The sequence below is a fragment of the Triturus cristatus genome, chromosome 9 (assembly GCF_964204655.1).
Source record: "Triturus cristatus chromosome 9, aTriCri1.1, whole genome shotgun sequence".
Lineage (NCBI taxonomy): Eukaryota > Metazoa > Chordata > Amphibia > Caudata > Salamandridae > Triturus > Triturus cristatus.
Genome location: NC_140592.1, coordinates 386530538 through 386552433, shown reverse-complemented (window position 1 = coordinate 386552433; position 21896 = coordinate 386530538).

The window sequence follows — 21896 nt, the reverse complement described above, 5'->3', positions numbered from 1 at the left end:
GCACATTCCAAATGATATTTTGAGTCAATTTTTCTACAGTCCAAAAAATCAATTTTCTGATGAAAAACGATGACCCGTGACCTGTCGAAATTTCTCCAGATGGTCAGCAATGGAAATTTTTCAATGTTTAAGTTTTTTGACTGAAAATGACTATTCCATGAAAATAATCACTTTTGGAACAAAAATAAGTGTGTTTAGAGTCACTTTAATGCCTGAAATTGGTCGAAATAGAAGCTTCTGAATAGGAGAAAAAGTCTATAATAATGGCAATTTTGGTCACATTGAGGCTTTAAAAAGAACTTATTCAACATGAGGCACATTCCAAATGACATTTTGAATCAATTTTTCTACAGTCCAAAAAATCAATTTTCTGATGAAAAACGATGACCCGTGACCTGTCAAAATTTCTCCAGATGGTCAGCAATGTAAATTTTTTAATGTTTAATTTTTTGACTGCAAATGACTATTTCATGTAAATTATCACTTTTGGAACAAAAATAAGTGTGTTTAGAGTCACTAATGCCTGAAATTTGTCAAAAATGAAGCTTCTGAATATGGCAATTTTGGTCACATTGAGGCTTTAAAAAGTAGTTATTCAACATGAGGCACATTCCATATGACATTTTGAATCAATTTTTCTACAGTCCAAAAAATCAATTTTCTGATGAAAAAAGATGACCGTGACCTGTTGAAATTTCTCCAGATGGTCAGAAATGGAAATTTTTCAATGTTTAATTTTTTGACTGAAAATGACTATTCCATGTAAATAATCACTTTTGGAACAAAAATAAGTGTGTTTAAGTCACTTTAATGCCTGAAATTGGTCAAATTAGAAGCTTCTGAATAGGAGAAAAAGTCTGTAATAATGGCAATTTTGGTCACATTGAGGCTTTAAAAAGTAGTTATTCAACATGAGGCACATTCCAAATGACATTTTGAATCAATTTTTCTACAGTCCAAAAAATCAATTTTCTGTTGAAAAACGATGACCCGTGACCTGTCAAAATTTCTCCAGATTGTCAGAAATGGAAATTATTTAATGTTTAATTTTTTGACTGCAAATGACTATTCCATGTAAATTATCACCTTTGGAACAAAAATAGGTGTGTTTAGAGTTACTTTAATGCCTGAAATTGGTCGAAATAGAAGCTTCTGAATAGGAGAAAAAGTCTATATTAATGGCAATTTTGGTCACATTGAGGCTTTAAAAAGAAGTTATTCAACATGAGGCACATTCCAAATGACATTTTGAATCAATTTTTCTACAGTCCAAAAAATCAATTTTCTGTTGAAAAACGATGACCCGTGACCTGTCGAAATTTCTCCAGATGGTCAGAAATGGAAATTTTTCAATGTTTAATTTTTTGACTGCAAATGACTATTCCGTGTAAATTATCACTTTTGGAGCAAAAGTAAGTGTGCTTAGAGTCACTTTAATGCCTGAAATTAGTCGAAATAGAAGCTTCTGAATAGGAGAAAAAGTCTGTAATAATGGCAATTTTGGTCACATTGAGGCTTTAAAAATTAGTTATTCAACATGAGGCACATTCCAAATGATATTTTGAGTCAATTTTTCTACAGTCCAAAAAATCAATTTTCTGATGAAAAACGATGACCCGTGACCTGTCGAAATTTCTCCAGATGGTCAGCAATGTAAATTTTTTAATGTTTAATTTTTTGACTGCAAATGACTATTCCGTGTAAATTATCACTTTTGGAGCAAAAGTAAGTGTGCTTAGAGTCACTTTAATGCCTGAAATTAGTCGAAATAGAAGCTTCTGAATAGGAGAAAAAGTCTGTAATAATGGCAATTTTGGTCACATTGAGGCTTTAAAAATTAGTTATTCAACATGAGGCACATTCCAAATGATATTTTGAGTCAATTTTTCTACAGTCCAAAAAATCTATTTTCTGATGAAAAACGATGACCCGTGACCTGTCGAAATTTCTCCAGATGGTCAGAAATGGAAATTTTTCAATGTTTAAGTTTTTTGACTGAAAATGACTATTCCATGAAAATAATCACTTTTGGAACAAAAATAAGTGTGTTTAGAGTCACTTTAATGCCTGAAATTGGTCGAAATAGAAGCTTCTGAATAGGAGAAAAAGTCTATAATAATGGCAATTTTGGTCACATTGAGGCTTTAAAAAGAACTTATTCAACATGAGGCACATTCCAAATGACATTTTGAATCAATTTTTCTACAGTCCAAAAAATCAATTTTCTGATGAAAAACGATGACCCGTGACCTGTCAAAATTTCTCCAGATGGTCAGCAATGTAAATTTTTTAATGTTTAATTTTTTGACTGCAAATGACTATTTCATGTAAATTATCACTTTTGGAACAAAAATAAGTGTGTTTAGAGTCACTAATGCCTGAAATTTGTCAAAAATGAAGCTTCTGAATATGGCAATTTTGGTCACATTGAGGCTTTAAAAAGTAGTTATTCAACATGAGGCACATTCCATATGACATTTTGAATCAATTTTTCTACAGTCCAAAAAATCAATTTTCTGATGAAAAAAGATGACCGTGACCTGTCGAAATTTCTCCAGATGGTCAGAAATGGAAATTTTTCAATGTTTAATTTTTTGACTGAAAATGACTATTCCATGTAAATAATCACTTTTGGAACAAAAATAAGTGTGTTTAAGTCACTTTAATGCCTGAAATTGGTCAAATTAGAAGCTTCTGAATAGGAGAAAAAGTCTGTAATAATGGCAATTTTGGTCACATTGAGGCTTTAAAAAGTAGTTATTCAACATGAGGCACATTCCAAATGACATTTTGAATCAATTTTTCTACAGTCCAAAAAATCAATTTTCTGTTGAAAAACGATGACCCGTGACCTGTCAAAATTTCTCCAGATTGTCAGAAATGGAAATTATTTAATGTTTAATTTTTTGACTGCAAATGACTATTCCATGTAAATTATCACCTTTGGAACAAAAATAGGTGTGTTTAGAGTTACTTTAATGCCTGAAATTGGTCGAAATAGAAGCTTCTGAATAGGAGAAAAAGTCTATATTAATGGCAATTTTGGTCACATTGAGGCTTTAAAAAGAAGTTATTCAACATGAGGCACATTCCAAATGACATTTTGAATCAATTTTTCTACAGTCCAAAAAATCAATTTTCTGTTGAAAAACGATGACCCGTGACCTGTCGAAATTTCTCCAGATGGTCAGAAATGGAAATTTTTTAATGTTTAATTTTTTGACTGCAAATGACTATTCCGTGTAAATTATCACTTTTGGAGCAAAAGTAAGTGTGCTTAGAGTCACTTTAATGCCTGAAATTAGTCGAAATAGAAGCTTCTGAATAGGAGAAAAAGTCTGTAATAATGGCAATTTTGGTCACATTGAGGCTTTAAAAATTAGTTATTAAACATGAGGCACATTCCAAATGATATTTTGAGTCAATTTTTCTACAGTCCAAAAAATCAATTTTCTGATGAAAAACGACGACCCGTGACCTGTCGAAATTTCTCCAGATGGTGAGAAATGGAAATTATTTCAATGTTTAAGTTTTTTGACTGAAAATGACTATTCCATGTAAATAATCACTTTTGGAACAAAAATAAGTGTGTTTAAGTCACTTTAATGACTGAAATTGGTCGAAATAGAAGCTTCTGAATAGGAGAAAAAGTCTGTAATAATGGCAATTTTGGTCACATTGAGGCTTTAAAAAGTAGTTATTCAACATGAGGCACATTCCAAATGACATTTTGAATCAATTTTTCTACAGTCCAAAAAATCAATTTTCTGTTGAAAAACGATGACCCGTGACCTGTCAAAATTTCTCCAGATTGTCAGAAATGGAAATTATTTAATGTTTAATTTTTTGACTGCAAATGACTATTCCATGTAAATTATCACCTTTGGAACAAAAATAGGTGTGTTTAGAGTTACTTTAATGCCTGAAATTGGTCGAAATAGAAGCTTCTGAATAGGAGAAAAAGTCTATATTAATGGCAATTTTGGTCACATTGAGGCTTTAAAAAGAAGTTATTCAACATGAGGCACATTCCAAATGACATTTTGAATCAATTTTTCTACAGTCCAAAAAATCAATTTTCTGTTGAAAAACGATGACCCGTGACCTGTCGAAATTTCTCCAGATGGTCAGAAATGGAAATTTTTTAATGTTTAATTTTTTGACTGCAAATGACTATTCCGTGTAAATTATCACTTTTGGAGCAAAAGTAAGTGTGCTTAGAGTCACTTTAATGCCTGAAATTAGTCGAAATAGAAGCTTCTGAATAGGAGAAAAAGTCTGTAATAATGGCAATTTTGGTCACATTGAGGCTTTAAAAATTAGTTATTCAACATGAGGCACATTCCAAATGATATTTTGAGTCAATTTTTCTACAGTCCAAAAAATCAATTTTCTGATGAAAAACGATGACCCGTGACCTGTCGAAATTTCTCCAGATGGTCAGCAATGTAAATTTTTTAATGTTTAATTTTTTGACTGCAAATGACTATTCCGTGTAAATTATCACTTTTGGAGCAAAAGTAAGTGTGCTTAGAGTCACTTTAATGCCTGAAATTAGTCGAAATAGAAGCTTCTGAATAGGAGAAAAAGTCTGTAATAATGGCAATTTTGGTCACATTGAGGCTTTAAAAATTAGTTATTCAACATGAGGCACATTCCAAATGACATTTTGAATCAATTTTTCTACAGTCCAAAAAATCAATTTTCTGATGAAAAACGATGACCCGTGACCTGTCGAAATTTCTCCAGATGGTCAGGAATGGAAATTTTTTAATTTTTAATTTTTTGACTGCAAATGACTATTCCGTGTAATTTATCACTTTTGGAACAAAAATAAGTGTGTTTAAGTCACTTTAATGCCTGAAATTGGTCGAAATAGAAGCTTCTGAATAGGAGAAAAAGTCTGTAATAATGGCAATTTTGGTCACATTGAGGCTTTAAAAAGTAGTTATTCAACATGAGGCACATTCCAAATGACATTTTGCATCAATTTTTCTACAGTCCAAAAAATCAATTTTCTGATGAAAAACGATGACCCGTGACCTGTCGAAATTTCTCCAGATTGTCAGAAATGGAATTTTTTTAATGTTTAATTTTTTGACTGCAAATGACTATTCCATGTAAATTATCACTTTTGGAACACAAATAAGTGTTTTTAGAGTTACTTTAATGCCTGAAATTGGTCGAAATAAAAGCTTCTGAATAGGAGAAAAAGTCTATAATAATGGCAATTTTGGTCACATTGAGGCTTTAAAAAGTAGTTATTCAACATGAGGCACATTCCAAATGAGATTTTGAATCAATTTTTCTACAGTCCAAAAAATCAGTTTTCTGATGAAAAACGATGACCCGTGACCTGTCGAAATTTCTCCAGATTGTCAGAAATTGAAATTTTTTAATGTTTAATTTTTTGACTGCAAATGACTATTCCATGTAAATTATCACTTTTGGAACAAAAATAAGTGTATTTAGAGTTACTTTAATGCCTGAAATTGGTCGAAATAGAAGCTTCTGAATAGGAGAAAAAGTCTATAATAATGGCAATTTTGGTCACATTGAGGCTTTAAAAAGAAGTTATTCAACATGAGGCACATTCCAAATGACATTTTGAATCAATTTTTCTACAGTCCAAAAAATCAATTTTCTGATGAAAAACAATGACCCGTGACCTGTCGAAATTTCACCAGATGGTCAGAAATGTAAATTTTTTAATGTTTAATTTTTTGACTGCAAATGACTATTCCATGTAAATTATCACTTTTGGAACAAAAATAAGTGTGTTTAGAGTCACTAATGCCTGAAGGTCAAAATAGAAGCTTCTGAATAGGAGAATAAGTCTGTAATAATGGCAATTTTGGTCACATTGAGGCTTTAAAAAGTAGTTATTCAACATGAGGCACATTCCAAATGACATTTTGAATCAATTTTTCTACATTCCAAAAAATCAATTTTCTGATGAAAAACGATGACCCGTGACCTGTCAAAATTTCTTCAGATGGTCAGAAATTGAATTTTTTTTAATGTTCAATTTTATGACTGCAAATGACAATACCATGTAAATTATCACTTTTGGAACAAAAGTAAGTGTGCTTAGAGTCACTTTAATGCCTGAAATTGGTCGAAATAGAAGCTTCTGAATAGGAGAAAAAGTCTGTAATAATGGCAATTTTGGTCACATTGAGGCTTTAAAAATTAGTTATTCAACATGAGGCACAATCCAAATGATATTTTGAGTCAATTTTTCTACAGTCCAAAAATCAATTTTCTGATGAAAAACGATGACCCGTGACCTGTCGAAATTTCTCCAGATGGTCAGAAATGGAAATTTTTAAATGTTTAATTTTTTGACTGAAAATGACTATTCCATGTAAATAATCACTTTTGGAACAAAAATAAGTGTGTTTAAGTCACTTTAATGCCTGAAATTGGTTGAAATAGAAGCTTCTGAATAGGAGAAAAAGTCTATAAGAATGGCAATTTTGGTCACATTGAGGCTTTAAAAAGAACTTATTCAACATGAGGCACATTCCAAATGACATTTCGAATCAATTTTTCTACAGTCCAAAAAATCAATTTTCTGATGAAAAACGATGACCCGTGACCTGTCGAAATTTCTCCAGATGGTCAGCAATGTAAATTTTTTAATGTTTAATTTTTTGACTGCAAATGACTATTCCATGTAAATTATCACTTTTGGAACAAAAATAAGTGTGTTTAGAGGCACTAATGCCTGAAATTTGTCAAAAATGAAGCTTCTGAATATGAGAATAAGTCTGTAATAATGGCAATTTTGGTCACATTGAGGCTTTAAAAAGTAGTTATTCAACATGAGGCACATTCCAAATGACATTTTCAATCAATTTTTCTACAGTCCAAAAAATCAATTTTCTGATGAAAAACGATGACCCGTGACCTGTCGAAATTTCTCCAGATGGTCAGAAATGGAAATTTTTTAATGTTTAATTTTTTGACTGCAAATGACTATTCCGTGTAAGTTATCACTTTTGGAACAAAAATAAGTGAGTTTAGAGTCACTTTAATGCCTGAAATTGGTCGAAATAGAAGCTTCTGAATAGGAGAAAAAGTCTGTAATAATGGCAATTTTGGTCACATTGAGGCTTTAAAAAGAAGTTATTCAACATGAGGCACATTCCAAATGACATTTTGAATCAATTTTTCTACAGTCCAAAAAATCAATTTTCTGATGAAAAACGATGACCCGTGACCTGTCGAAATTTCTCCAGATCGTCAGAAATGGAAATTTTTTAATGTTTAATTTTTTGACTGTAAATGACTATTCCATGTAAATTATCACTTTTGGAACAAAAGTAAGTGTGCTTCGAGTCACTTTAATGCCTGAAATTGGTCGAAATAGAAGCTTCTGAATAGGAGAAAAAGTCTGTAATAATGGCAATTTTGGTCACATTGAGGCTTTAAAAATCAGTTATTCAACATGAGGCACAATCCAAATGATATTTTGAGTCAATTATTCTACAGTCCAAAAAATCAATTTTCTGATGAAAAACGATGACCCGTGACCTGTCGAAATTTCTCCAGATGGTCAGAAATGGACATTTTTTAATGTTTAATTTTTTGACTGCAAATGACTATTCCGTGTAAATTACCCCTTTTGAACAAAAATAAGTGTGCTTAGAGTCACTTTAATGCCTGAATATGGTCGAAATAGAAGCTTCTGAATAGGAGAAAAAGTCTGTAATAATGGCAATTTTGGTCACATTGAGGCTTTAAAAATTAGTTATTAAACATGAGGCACATTCCAAATGATATTTTGAGTCAATTTTTCTACAGTCCAAAAAATCAATTTTCTGATGAAAAACGACGACCCGTGACCTGTCGAAATTTCTCCAGATGGTGAGAAATGGAAATTATTTCAATGTTTAAGTTTTTTGACTGAAAATGACTATTCCATGTAAATAATCACTTTTGGAACAAAAATAAGTGTGTTTAAGTCACTTTAATGACTGAAATTGGTCGAAATAGAAGCTTCTGAATAGGAGAAAAAGTCTGTAATAATGGCAATTTTGGTCACATTGAGGCTTTAAAAAGTAGTTATTCAACATGAGGCACATTCCAAATGACATTTTGAATCAATTTTTCTACAGTCCAAAAAATCAATTTTCTGATGAAAAACGATGACCCGTGACCTGTCGAAATTTCTCCAGATGGTCAGAAATGTAAATTTTTTAATGTTTAATTTTTTGACTGCAAATAATTATTCCATGTAAATTATCACTTTTGGAACAAAAATAAGTGTGCTTAGAGTCACTTTAATGCCTGAAATTGGTCGAAATAGAAGCTTCTGAATAGGAGAAAAAGTCTATAATAATGGCAATTTTGGTCACATTGAGGCTTTAAAAAGTAGTTATTCAACATGAGGCACATTCCAAATGACATTTTCAATCAATTTTTCTACAGTCCAAAAAATCAATTTTCTGATGAAAAACGGTGACCCGTGACCTGTCGAAATTTCTCCAGATGGTCAGAAATGGAAATTTTTTAATGTTTAATTTTTTGACTGCAAATGACTATTCCTTGTAAGTTATCACTTTTGGAACAAAAATAAGTGAGTTTAGAGTCACTTTAATGCCTGAAATTGGTCGAAATAGAAGCTTCTGAATAGGAGAAAAAGTCTGTAATAATGGTAATTTTGGTCACATTGAGGCTTTAAAAAGAAGTTATTCAACATGAGGCACATTCCAAATGACATTTTGAATCAATTTTTCTACAGTCCAAAAAATCAATTTTCTGATGAAAAACGATGACCCGTGACCTGTCGAAATTTCTCCAGATGGTCAGAAATGGAAATTTTTCAATGTTTAAGTTTTTTGACTGAAAATGACTATTCCATGAAAATAATCACTTTTGGGACAAAAATAAGTGTGTTTAAGTCACTTTAATGCCTGAAATTGGTCGAAATAGAAGCTTCTGAATAGGAGAAAAAGTCTAGAATAATGGCAATTTTGGTCACATTGAGGCTTTAAAAAGAACTTATTCAACATGAGGCACATTCCAAATGACATTTTGAATCAATTTTTATACAGTCCAAAAAATCCATTTTCTGATGAAAAACGATGACCCGTGACCTGTCGAAATTTCTCCAGATGGTCAGAAATGTAAATTTTTTAATATTTAATTTTTTGACTGCAAATAATTATTCCATGTAAATTATCACTTTTGGAACAAAAATAAGTGTGCTTAGAGTCACTTTAATGCCTGAAATTGGTCGAAATAGAAGCTTCTGAATAGGAGAAAAAGTCTATAATAATGGCAATTTTGGTCACATTGAGGCTTTAAAAAGAAGTTATTCAACATGAGGCACATTCCAAATGACATTTTGAATCAATTTTTCTACAGTCCAAAAAATCAATTTTCTGATGAAAAACGATGACCCGTGACCTGTCGAAATTTCTCCAGATGGTCAGAAATGTAAATTTTTTAATGTTTAATTTTTTGACTGCAAATAATTATTCCATGTAAATTATCACTTTTGGAACAAAAATAAGTGTGCTTAGAGTCACTTTAATGCCTGAAATTGGTCGAAATAGAAGCTTCTGAATAGGAGAAAAAGTCTATAATAATGGCAATTTTGGTCACATTGAGGCTTTAAAAAGTAGTTATTCAACATGAGGCACATTCCAAATGACATTTTCAATCAATTTTTCTACAGTCCAAAAAATCAATTTTCTGATGAAAAACGGTGACCCGTGACCTGTCGAAATTTCTCCAGATGGTCAGAAATGGAAATTTTTTAATGTTTAATTTTTTGACTGCAAATGACTATTCCTTGTAAGTTATCACTTTTGGAACAAAAATAAGTGAGTTTAGAGTCACTTTAATGCCTGAAATTGGTCGAAATAGAAGCTTCTGAATAGGAGAAAAAGTCTGTAATAATGGTAATTTTGGTCTCATTGAGGCTTTAAAAAGAAGTTATTCAACATGAGGCACATTCCAAATGACATTTTGAATCAATTTTTCTACAGTCCAAAAAATCAATTTTCTGATGAAAAACGATGACCCGTGACCTGTCGAAATTTCTCCAGATGGTCAGAAATGGAAATTTTTCAATGTTTAAGTTTTTTGACTGAAAATGACTATTCCATGAAAATAATCACTTTTGGGACAAAAATAAGTGTGTTTAAGTCACTTTAATGCCTGAAATTGGTCGAAATAGAAGCTTCTGAATAGGAGAAAAAGTCTAGAATAATGGCAATTTTGGTCACATTGAGGCTTTAAAAAGAACTTATTCAACATGAGGCACATTCCAAATGACATTTTGAATCAATTTTTATACAGTCCAAAAAATCCATTTTCTGATGAAAAACGATGACCCGTGACCTGTCGAAATTTCTCCAGATGGTCAGAAATGTAAATTTTTTAATATTTAATTTTTTGACTGCAAATAATTATTCCATGTAAATTATCACTTTTGGAACAAAAATAAGTGTGCTTAGAGTCACTTTAATGCCTGAAATTGGTCGAAATAGAAGCTTCTGAATAGGAGAAAAAGTCTATAATAATGGCAATTTTGGTCACATTGAGGCTTTAAAAAGAAGTTATTCAACATGAGGCACATTCCAAATGACATTTTGAATCAATTTTTCTACAGTCTAAAAAATCAATTTTCTGATGATAAACGATGACCCGTGACCTGTCGAAATTTCTCCAGATGGTCAGCAATGTAAATTTTTTAATGTTTAATTTTTTGACTGCAAATGACTATTCCATGTAAATTATCACTTTTGGAACAAAAATAAGTGTGTTTAGAGTCACTAATGCCTGAAATTTGTCAAAAATGAAGCTTCTGACTATGAGAATAAGTCTGTAATAATGGCAATTTTGGTCACATTGAGGCTTTAAAAAGTAGTTATTCAACATGAGGCACATTCCAAATGACATTTTCAATCAATTTTTCTACAGTCCAAAAAATCAATTTTCGGATGAAAAACGGTGACCCGTGACCTGTCGAAATTTCTCCAGATGGTCAGAAATGGAAATTTTTTAATGTTTAATTTTTTGACTGCAAATGACTATTCCGTGTAAGTTATCACTTTTGGAACAAAAACAAGTGAGTTTAGAGTCACTTTAATGCCTGAAATTGGTCGAAATAGAAGCTTCTGAATAGGAGAAAAAGTCTGTAATAATGGTAATTTTGGTCACATTGAGGCTTTAAAAAGAAGTTATTCAACATGAGGCACATTCCAAATGACATTTTGAATCAATTTTTCTACAGTCCAAAAAATCAATTTTCTGATGAAAAACGATGACCCGTGACCTGTCGAAATTTCTCCAGATGGTCAGAAATGGAAATTTTTCAATGTTTAATTTTTTTGACTGAAAATGACTATTCCATGAAAATAATCACTTTTGGAACAAAAATAAGTGTGTTTAAGTCACTTTAATGCCTGAAATTGGTCGAAATAGAAGCTTCTGAATACGAGAAAAAGTCTATAATAATGGCAATTTTGGTCACATTGAGGCTTTAAAAAGAACTTATTCAACATGAGGCACATTCCAAATGACATTTTGAATCAATTTTTCTACAGTCCAAAAAATCAATTTTCTGATGAAAAACGATGACCCGTGAGCTGTCGAAATTTCTCCAGATGGTCAGAAATGGAAATTTTTCAATGTTTAAGTTTTTTGACTGAAAATGACTATTCCATGAAAATAATCACTTTTGGAACAAAAATAAGTGTGTTTAGAGTCACTTTAATGCCTGAAATTGGTCGAAATAGAAGCTTCTGAATAGGAGAAAAAGTCTATAATAATGGCAATTTTGGTCACATTGAGGCTTTAAAAAGAAGTTATTCAACATGAGGCACATTCCAAATGACATTTTGAATCAATTTTTCTACAGTCCAAAAAATCAATTTTCTGATGAAAAACGATGACCCGTGACCTGTCGAAATTTCTCCGGATGGTCAGAAATGGACATTTTTTAATGTTTAATTTTTTGACTGCAAATGACTATTCCGTGTAAATTATCACTTTTGGAACAAAAATAAGTGTGTTTAGAGTCACTTTAATGCCTGAAATTGGTCGAAATAGAAGCTTCTGAATTGGAGAAAAAGTCTATAATAATGGCAATTTTGGTCACATTGAGGCTTTAACCCCTTCCATGCTCATGACGGAACGGTTCCGTCATGAGCGTCGGTTGAGCTGTGCTCATGACGGAACCGTTCCGTCATGAGCCCGCCCGCGCAAGAAACGGTCAGCACCGCGGCGGAATTTGCGCCGCATGGAAGGGGTTAAAAAGAAGTTATTCAACATGAGGCACATTCCAAATGACATTTTGAATCAATTTTTCTACAGTCCAAAAAATCAATTTTCTGATGAAAAACGATGACCCGTGACCTGTCGAAATTTCTCCAGATTGTCAGATATGGAAATTATTTAATGTTTAATTTTTTGACTGCAAATGACTATTTCACGTAAATTATCACCTTTGGAACAAAAATAGGTGTGTTTAGAGTTACTTTAATGCCTGAAATTGGTCGAAATAGAAGCTTCTGAATAGGAGAAAAAGTCTATATTAATGGCAATTTTGGTCACATTGAGGCTTTAAAAAGAAGTTATTCAACATGAGGCACATTCCAAATGACATTTTGAATCAATTTTTCTACAGTCCAAAAAATCAATTTTCTGATGAAAAACAATGACCCGTGACCTGTCGAAATTTCTCCAGATGGTCAGAAATGGAAATTTTTTAATGTTTAATTTTTTGACTGCAAATGACTATTCCGTGTAAATTATCACTTTTGGAGCAAAAGTAAGTGTGCTTAGAGTCACTTTAATGCCTGAAATTAGTCAAAATAGAAGCTTCTGAATAGGAGAAAAAGTCTGTAATAATGGCAATTTTGGTCACATTGAGGCTTTAAAAAGTAGTTATTCAACATGAGGCACATTCCAAATGATATTTTGAGTCAATTTTTCTACAGTCCAAAAAATCAATTTTCTGATGAAAAACGATGACCCGTGACCTGTCGAAATTTCTCCAGATGGTCAGCAATGTAAATTTTTTAATGTTTAATTTTTTGACTGCAAATGACTATTCCATGTAAATTATCACTTTTGGAACAAAAATAAGTGTGTTTAGAGTTACTTTAATGCCTGAAATTGGTCGAAATAGAAGCTTCTGAATAGGAGAAAAAGTCTGTAATAATGGCAATTTTGGTCACATTGAGGCTTTAAAAAGAAGTTATTCAACATGAGGCACATTCCAAATGACATTTTGAATCAATTTTTCTACAGTCCAAAAAATCAATTTTCTGATGAAAAACGATGACCCGTGACCTGTCGAAATTTCTCCAGATGGTCAGAAATGGAAATTTTTTAATATTTAATTTTTTGACTGCAAATGACTATTCCGTGTAAATTATCACTTTTGGGACACAAATAAGTGTGTTTAGAGTCACTTTAATGCCTGAAATTGGTCGAAATAGAAGCTTCTGAATAGGAGAAAAAGTCTATAATAATGGCAATTTTGGTCACATTGAGGCTTTAAAAAGAAGTTATTCAACATGAGGCACATTCCAAATGACATTTTGAATCAATTTTTCTACAGTCCAAAAAATAAATTTTCTGATGAAAAACGATGACCCGTGACCTGTCGAAATTTCTCCAGATGGTCAGAAATGGAAATTTTTCAATGTTTACGTTTTTTGACTGAAAATGACTATTCCATGAAAATAATCACTTTTGGAACAAAAATAAGTGTGTTTAAGTCACTTTAATGCCTGAAATTGGTTGAAATAGAAGCTTCTGAATAGGAGAAAAAGTCTATATTAATGGCAATTTTGGTCACATTGAGGCTTTAAAAAGAAGTTATTCAACATGAGGCACATTCCAAATGATATTTTGAATCAATTTTTCTACAGTCCAAAAAATAAATTTTCTGATGAAAAACAATGACCCGTGACCTGTCGAAATTTCTCCAGATGGTCAGAAATGGAAATTTTTTAATGTTTAATTTTTTGACTGCAAATGACTATTCCGTGTAAATTATCACTTTTGGAGCAAAAGTAAGTGTGCTTAGAGTCACTTTAATGCCTGAAATTAGTCGAAATAGAAGCTTCTGAATAGGAGAAAAAGTCTGTAATAATGGCAATTTTGGTCACATTGAGGCTTTAAAAATTAGTTATTCAACATGAGGCACATTCCAAATGATATTTTGAGTCAATTTTTCTACAGTCCAAAAAATCAATTTTCTGATGAAAAACGATGACCCGTGACCTGTCGAAATTTCTCCAGATGGTCAGAAATGGAAATTTTTCAATGTTTAAGTTTTTTGACTGAAAATGACTATTCCATGAAAATAATCACTTTTGGAACAAAAATAAGTGTGTTTAGAGTCACTAATGCCTGAAATTTGTCAAAAATGAAGCTTCTGAATATGGCAATTTTGGTCACATTGAGGCTTTAAAAAGTAGTTATTCAATATGAGGCACATTCCATATGACATTTTGAATCAATTTTTCTACAGTCCAAAAAATCAATTTTCTGATGAAAAAAGATGACCGTGACCTGTCGAAATTTCTCCAGATGGTCAGAAATGGAAATTTTTCAATGTTTAATTTTTTGACTGAAAATGACTATTCCATGTAAATAATCACTTTTGGAACAAAAATAAGTGTGTTTAAGTCACTTTAATGCCTGAAATTGGTCAAAATAGAAGCTTCTGAATAGGAGAAAAAGTCTGTAATAATGGCAATTTTGGTCACATTGAGGCTTTAAAAAGTAGTTATTCAACATGAGGCACATTCCAAATGACATTTTGAATCAATTTTTCTACAGTCCAAAAAATCAATTTTCTGATGAAAAACGATGACCCGTGACCTGTCGAAATTTCTCCAGATGGTCAGAAATGTAAATTTTTTAATGTTTAATTTTTTGACTGCAAATAATTATTCCATGTAAATTATCAATTTTGGAACAAAAATAAGTGTGCTTAGAGTCACTTTAATGCCTGAAATTGGTCGAAATAGAAGCTTCTGAATAGGAGAAAAAGTCTATAATAATGGCAATTTTGGTCACATTGAGGCTTTAAAAAGAAGTTATTCAACATGAGGCACATTCCAAATGACATTTTGAATCAATTTTTCTACAGTCCAAAAAATCAATTTTCTGATGAAAAACGATGACCCGTGACCTGTCGAAATTTCTCCAGATGGTCAGCAATGTAAATTTTTTAATGTTTAATTTTTTGACTGCAAATGACTATTCCATGTAAATTATCACTTTTGGAACAAAAATAAGTGTGTTTAGAGTCACTAATGCCTGAAATTTGTCAAAAATGAAGCTTCTGAATATGAGAATAAGTCTGTAATAATGTCAATTTTGGTCACATTGAGGCTTTAAAAAGTAGTTATTCAACATGAGGCACATTCCAAATGACATTTTCAATCAATTTTTCTACAGTCCAAAAAATCAATTTTCTGATGAAAAACGGTGACCCGTGACCTGTCGAAAGTTCTCCAGATGGTCAGAAATGGAAATTTTTTAATGTTTAATTTTTTGACTGCAAATGACTATTCCGTGTAAGTTATCACTTTTGGAACAAAAATAAGTGAGTTTAGAGTCACTTTAATGCCTGAAATTGGTCGAAATAGAAGCTTCTGAATAGTAGAAAAAGTCTGTAATAATGGTAATTTTGGTCACATTGAGGCTTTAAAAAGAAGTTATTCAACATGAGGCACATTCCAAATGACATTTTGAATCAATTTTTCTACAGTCCAAAAAATCGATTTTCTGATGAAAAACGATGACCCGTGACCTGTCGAAATTTCTCCAGATGGTCAGAAATGGAAATTTTTCAATGTTTAAGTTTTTTGACTGAAAATGACTATTCCATGAAAATAATCACTTTTGGAACAAAAATAAGTGTGTTTAAGTCACTTTAATGCCTGAAATTGGTCGAAATAGAAGCTTCTGAATAGGAGAAAAAGTCTATAATAATGGCAATTTTGGTCACATTGAGGCTTTAAAAAGAACTTATTCAACATGAGGCACATTCCAAATGACATTTTGAATCAATTTTTATACAGTCCAAAAAATCCATTTTCTGATGAAAAACGATGACCCGTGACCTGTCGAAATTTCTCCAGATGGTCAGAAATGTAAATTTTTTAATGTTTAATTTTTTGACTGCAAATAATTATTCCATGTAAATTATCACTTTTGGAACAAAAATATGTGTGCTTAGAGTCACTTTAATGCCTGAAATTGGTCGAAATAGAAGCTTCTGAATAGGAGAAAAAGTCTATAATAATGGCAATTTTGGTCACATTGAGGCTTTAAAAAGAAGTTATTCAACATGAGGCACATTCCAAATGATATTTTGAGTCAATTTTTCTACAGTCCAAAAAATCAATTTTCTGATGAAAAACGATGACCCGTGACCTGTCGAAATTTCTCCAGATGGTCAGAAATGGAAATTTTTCAATGTTTAAGTTTTTTGACTGAAAATGACTATTCCATGAAAATAATCACTTTTGGAACAAAAATAAGTGTGTTTAGAGTCACTAATGCCTGAAATTTGTCAAAAATGAAGCTTCTGAATATGGCAATTTTGGTCACATTGAGGCTTTAAAAAGTAGTTATTCAATATGAGGCACATTCCATATGACATTTTGAATCAATTTTTCTACAGTCCAAAAAATCAATTTTCTGATGAAAAAAGATGACCGTGACCTGTCGAAATTTCTCCAGATGGTCAGAAATGGAAATTTTTCAATGTTTAATTTTTTGACTGAAAATGACTATTCCATGTAAATAATCACTTTTGGAACAAAAATAAGTGTGTTTAAGTCACTTTAATGCCTGAAATTGGTCAAAATAGAAGCTTCTGAATAGGAGAAAAAGTCTGTAATAATGGCAATTTTGGTCACATTGAGGCTTTAAAAAGTAGTTATTCAACATGAGGCACATTCCAAATGACATTTTGAATCAATTTTTCTACAGTCCAAAAAATCAATTTTCTGATGAAAAACGATGACCCGTGACCTGTCGAAATTTCTCCAGATGGTCAGAAATGTAAATTTTTTAATGTTTAATTTTTTGACTGCAAATAATTATTCCATGTAAATTATCACTTTTGGAACAAAAATAAGTGTGCTTAGAGTCACTTTAATGCCTGAAATTGGTCGAAATAGAAGCTTCTGAATAGGAGAAAAAGTCTATAATAATGGCAATTTTGGTCACATTGAGGCTTTAAAAAGAAGTTATTCAACATGAGGCACATTCCAAATGACATTTTGAATCAATTTTTCTACAGTCCAAAAAATCAATTTTCTGATGAAAAACGATGACCCGTGACCTGTCGAAATTTCTCCAGATGGTCAGCAATGTAAATTTTTTAATGTTTAATTTTTTGACTGCAAATGACTATTCCATGTAAATTATCACTTTTGGAACAAAAATAAGTGTGTTTAGAGTCACTAATGCCTGAAATTTGTCAAAAATGAAGCTTCTGAATATGAGAATAAGTCTGTAATAATGGCAATTTTGGTCACATTGAGGCTTTAAATTTAAAAAGTAGTTATTCAACATGAGGCACATTCCAAATGACATTTTCAATCAATTTTTCTACAGTCCAAAAAATCAATTTTCTGATGAAAAACGGTGACCCGTGACCTGTCGAAAGTTCTCCAGATGGTCAGAAATGGAAATTTTTTAATGTTTAATTTTTTGACTGCAAATGACTATTCCGTGTAAGTTATCACTTTTGGAACAAAAATAAGTGAGTTTAGAGTCACTTTAATGCCTGAAATTGGTCGAAATAGAAGCTTCTGAATAGGAGAAAAAGTCTGTAATAATGGTAATTTTGGTCACATTGAGGCTTTAAAAAGAAGTTATTCAACATGAGGCACATTCCAAATGACATTTTGAATCAATTTTTCTACAGTCCAAAAAATCGATTTTCTGATGAAAAACGATGACCCGTGACCTGTCGAAATTTCTCCAGATGGTCAGAAATGGAAATTTTTCAATGTTTAAGTTTTTTGACTGAAAATGACTATTCCATGAAAATAATCACTTTTGGAACAAAAATAAGTGTGTTTAAGTCACTTTAATGCCTGAAATTGGTCGAAATAGAAGCTTCTGAATAGGAGAAAAAGTCTATAATAATGGCAATTTTGGTCACATTGAGGCTTTAAAAAGAACTTATTCAACATGAGGCACATTCCAAATGACATTTTGAATCAATTTTTATACAGTCCAAAAAATCCATTTTCTGATGAAAAACGATGACCCGTGACCTGTCGAAATTTCTCCAGATGGTCAGAAATGTAAATTTTTTAATGTTTAATTTTTTGACTGCAAATAATTATTCCATGTAAATTATCACTTTTGGAACAAAAATATGTGTGCTTAGAGTCACTTTAATGCCTGAAATTGGTCGAAATAGAAGCTTCTGAATAGGAGAAAAAGTCTATAATAATGGCAATTTTGGTCACATTGAGGCTTTAAAAAGAAGTTATTCAACATGAGGCACATTCCAAATGACATTTTGAATCAATTTTTCTACAGTCCAAAAAATCAATTTTCTGATGAAAAACGATGACCCGTGACCTGTTGAAATTTCTCCAGATGGTCAGCAATGTAAATTGTTTAATGTTTAATTTTTTGACTGCAAATGACTATTCCATGTAAATTATCACTTTTGGAACAAAAATAAGTGTGTTTAGAGTCACTAATGCCTGAAATTTGTCAAAAATGAAGCTTCTGAATATGAGAATAAGTCTGTAATAATGGCAATTTTGGTCACATTGAGGCTTTAAAAATCAGTTATTCAACATGAGGCACAATCCAAATGATATTTTGAGTCAATTATTCTACAGTCCAAAAAATCAATTTTCTGATGAAAAACGATGACCCGTGACCTGTCGAAATTTCTCCAGATGGTCAGAAATGGACATTTTTTAATGTTTAATTTTTTGACTGCAAATGACTATTCCGTGTAAATTACCCCTTTTGAACAAAAATAAGTGTGCTTAGAGTCACTTTAATGCCTGAATATGGTCGAAATAGAAGCTTCTGAATAGGAGAAAAAGTCTGTAATAATGGCAATTTTGGTCACATTGAGGCTTTAAAAATTAGTTATTAAACATGAGGCACATTCCAAATGATATTTTGAGTCAATTTTTCTACAGTCCAAAAAATCAATTTTCTGATGAAAAACGACGACCCGTGACCTGTCGAAATTTCTCCAGATGGTGAGAAATGGAAATTATTTCAATGTTTAAGTTTTTTGACTGAAAATGACTATTCCATGTAAATAATCACTTTTGGAACAAAAATAAGTGTGTTTAAGTCACTTTAATGACTGAAATTGGTCGAAATAGAAGCTTCTGAATAGGAGAAAAAGTCTGTAATAATGGCAATTTTGGTCACATTGAGGCTTTAAAAAGTAGTTATTCAACATGAGGCACATTCCAAATGACATTTTGAATCAATTTTTCTACAGTCCAAAAAATCAATTTTCTGATGAAAAACGATGACCCGTGACCTGTCGAAATTTCTCCAGATGGTCAGAAATGTAAATTTTTTAATGTTTAATTTTTTGACTGCAAATAATTATTCCATGTAAATTATCACTTTTGGAACAAAAATAAGTGTGCTTAGAGTCACTTTAATGCCTGAAATTGGTCGAAATAGAAGCTTCTGAATAGGAGAAAAAGTCTATAATAATGGCAATTTTGGTCACATTGAGGCTTTAAAAAGTAGTTATTCAACATGAGGCACATTCCAAATGACATTTTCAATCAATTTTTCTACAGTCCAAAAAATCAATTTTCTGATGAAAAACGGTGACCCGTGACCTGTCGAAATTTCTCCAGATGGTCAGAAATGGAAATTTTTTAATGTTTAATTTTTTGACTGCAAATGACTATTCCTTGTAAGTTATCACTTTTGGAACAAAAATAAGTGAGTTTAGAGTCACTTTAATGCCTGAAATTGGTCGAAATAGAAGCTTCTGAATAGGAGAAAAAGTCTGTAATAATGGTAATTTTGGTCACATTGAGGCTTTAAAAAGAAGTTATTCAACATGAGGCACATTCCAAATGACATTTTGAATCAATTTTTCTACAGTCCAAAAAATCAATTTTCTGATGAAAAACGATGACCCGTGACCTGTCGAAATTTCTCCAGATGGTCAGAAATGGAAATTTTTCAATGTTTAAGTTTTTTGACTGAAAATGACTATTCCATGAAAATAATCACTTTTGGGACAAAAATAAGTGTGTTTAAGTCACTTTAATGCCTGAAATTGGTCGAAATAGAAGCTTCTGAATAGGAGAAAAAGTCTAGAATAATGGCAATTTTGGTCACATTGAGGCTTTAAAAAGAACTTATTCAACATGAGGCACATTCCAAATGACATTTTGAATCAATTTTTATACAGTCCAAAAAATCCATTTTCTGATGAAAAACGATGACCCGTGACCTGTCGAAATTTCTCCAGATGGTCAGAAATGTAAATTTTTTAATATTTAATTTTTTGACTGCAAATAATTATTCCATGTAAATTATCACTTTTGGAACAAAAATAAGTGTGCTTAGAGTCACTTTAATGCCTGAAATTGGTCGAAATAGAAGCTTCTGAATAGGAGAAAAAGTCTATAATAATGGCAATTTTGGTCACATTGAGGCTTTAAAAAGAAGTTATTCAACATGAGGCACATTCCAAATGACATTTTGAATCAATTTTTCTACAGTCCAAAAAATCAATTTTCTGATGAAAAACGATGACCCGTGACCTGTCGAAATTTCTCCAGATGGTCAGAAATGTAAATTTTTTAATGTTTAATTTTTTGACTGCAAATAATTATTCCATGTAAATTATCACTTTTGGAACAAAAATAAGTGTGCTTAGAGTCACTTTAATGCCTGAAATTGGTCGAAATAGAAGCTTCTGAATAGGAGAAAAAGTCTATAATAATGGCAATTTTGGTCACATTGAGGCTTTAAAAAGTAGTTATTCAACATGAGGCACATTCCAAATGACATTTTCAATCAATTTTTCTACAGTCCAAAAAATCAATTTTCTGATGAAAAACGGTGACCCGTGACCTGTCGAAATTTCTCCAGATGGTCAGAAATGGAAATTTTTTAATGTTTAATTTTTTGACTGCAAATGACTATTCCTTGTAAGTTATCACTTTTGGAACAAAAATAAGTGAGTTTAGAGTCACTTTAATGCCTGAAATTGGTCGAAATAGAAGCTTCTGAATAGGAGAAAAAGTCTGTAATAATGGTAATTTTGGTCACATTGAGGCTTTAAAAAGAAGTTATTCAACATGAGGCACATTCCAAATGACATTTTGAATCAATTTTTCTACAGTCCAAAAAATCAATTTTCTGATGAAAAACGATGACCCGTGACCTGTCGAAATTTCTCCAGATGGTCAGAAATGGAAATTTTTCAATGTTTAAGTTTTTTGACTGAAAATGACTATTCCATGAAAATAATCACTTTTGGGACAAAAATAAGTGTGTTTAAGTCACTTTAATGCCTGAAATTGGTCGAAATAGAAGCTTCTGAATAGGAGAAAAAGTCTAGAATAATGGCAATTTTGGTCACATTGAGGCTTTAAAAAGAACTTATTCAACATGAGGCACATTCCAAATGACATTTTGAATCAATTTTTATACAGTCCAAAAAATCCATTTTCTGATGAAAAACGATGACCCGTGACCTGTCGAAATTTCTCCAGATGGTCAGAAATGTAAATTTTTTAATATTTAATTTTTTGACTGCAAATAATTATTCCATGTAAATTATCACTTTTGGAACAAAAATAAGTGTGCTTAGAGTCACTTTAATGCCTGAAATTGGTCGAAATAGAAGCTTCTGAATAGGAGAAAAAGTCTAT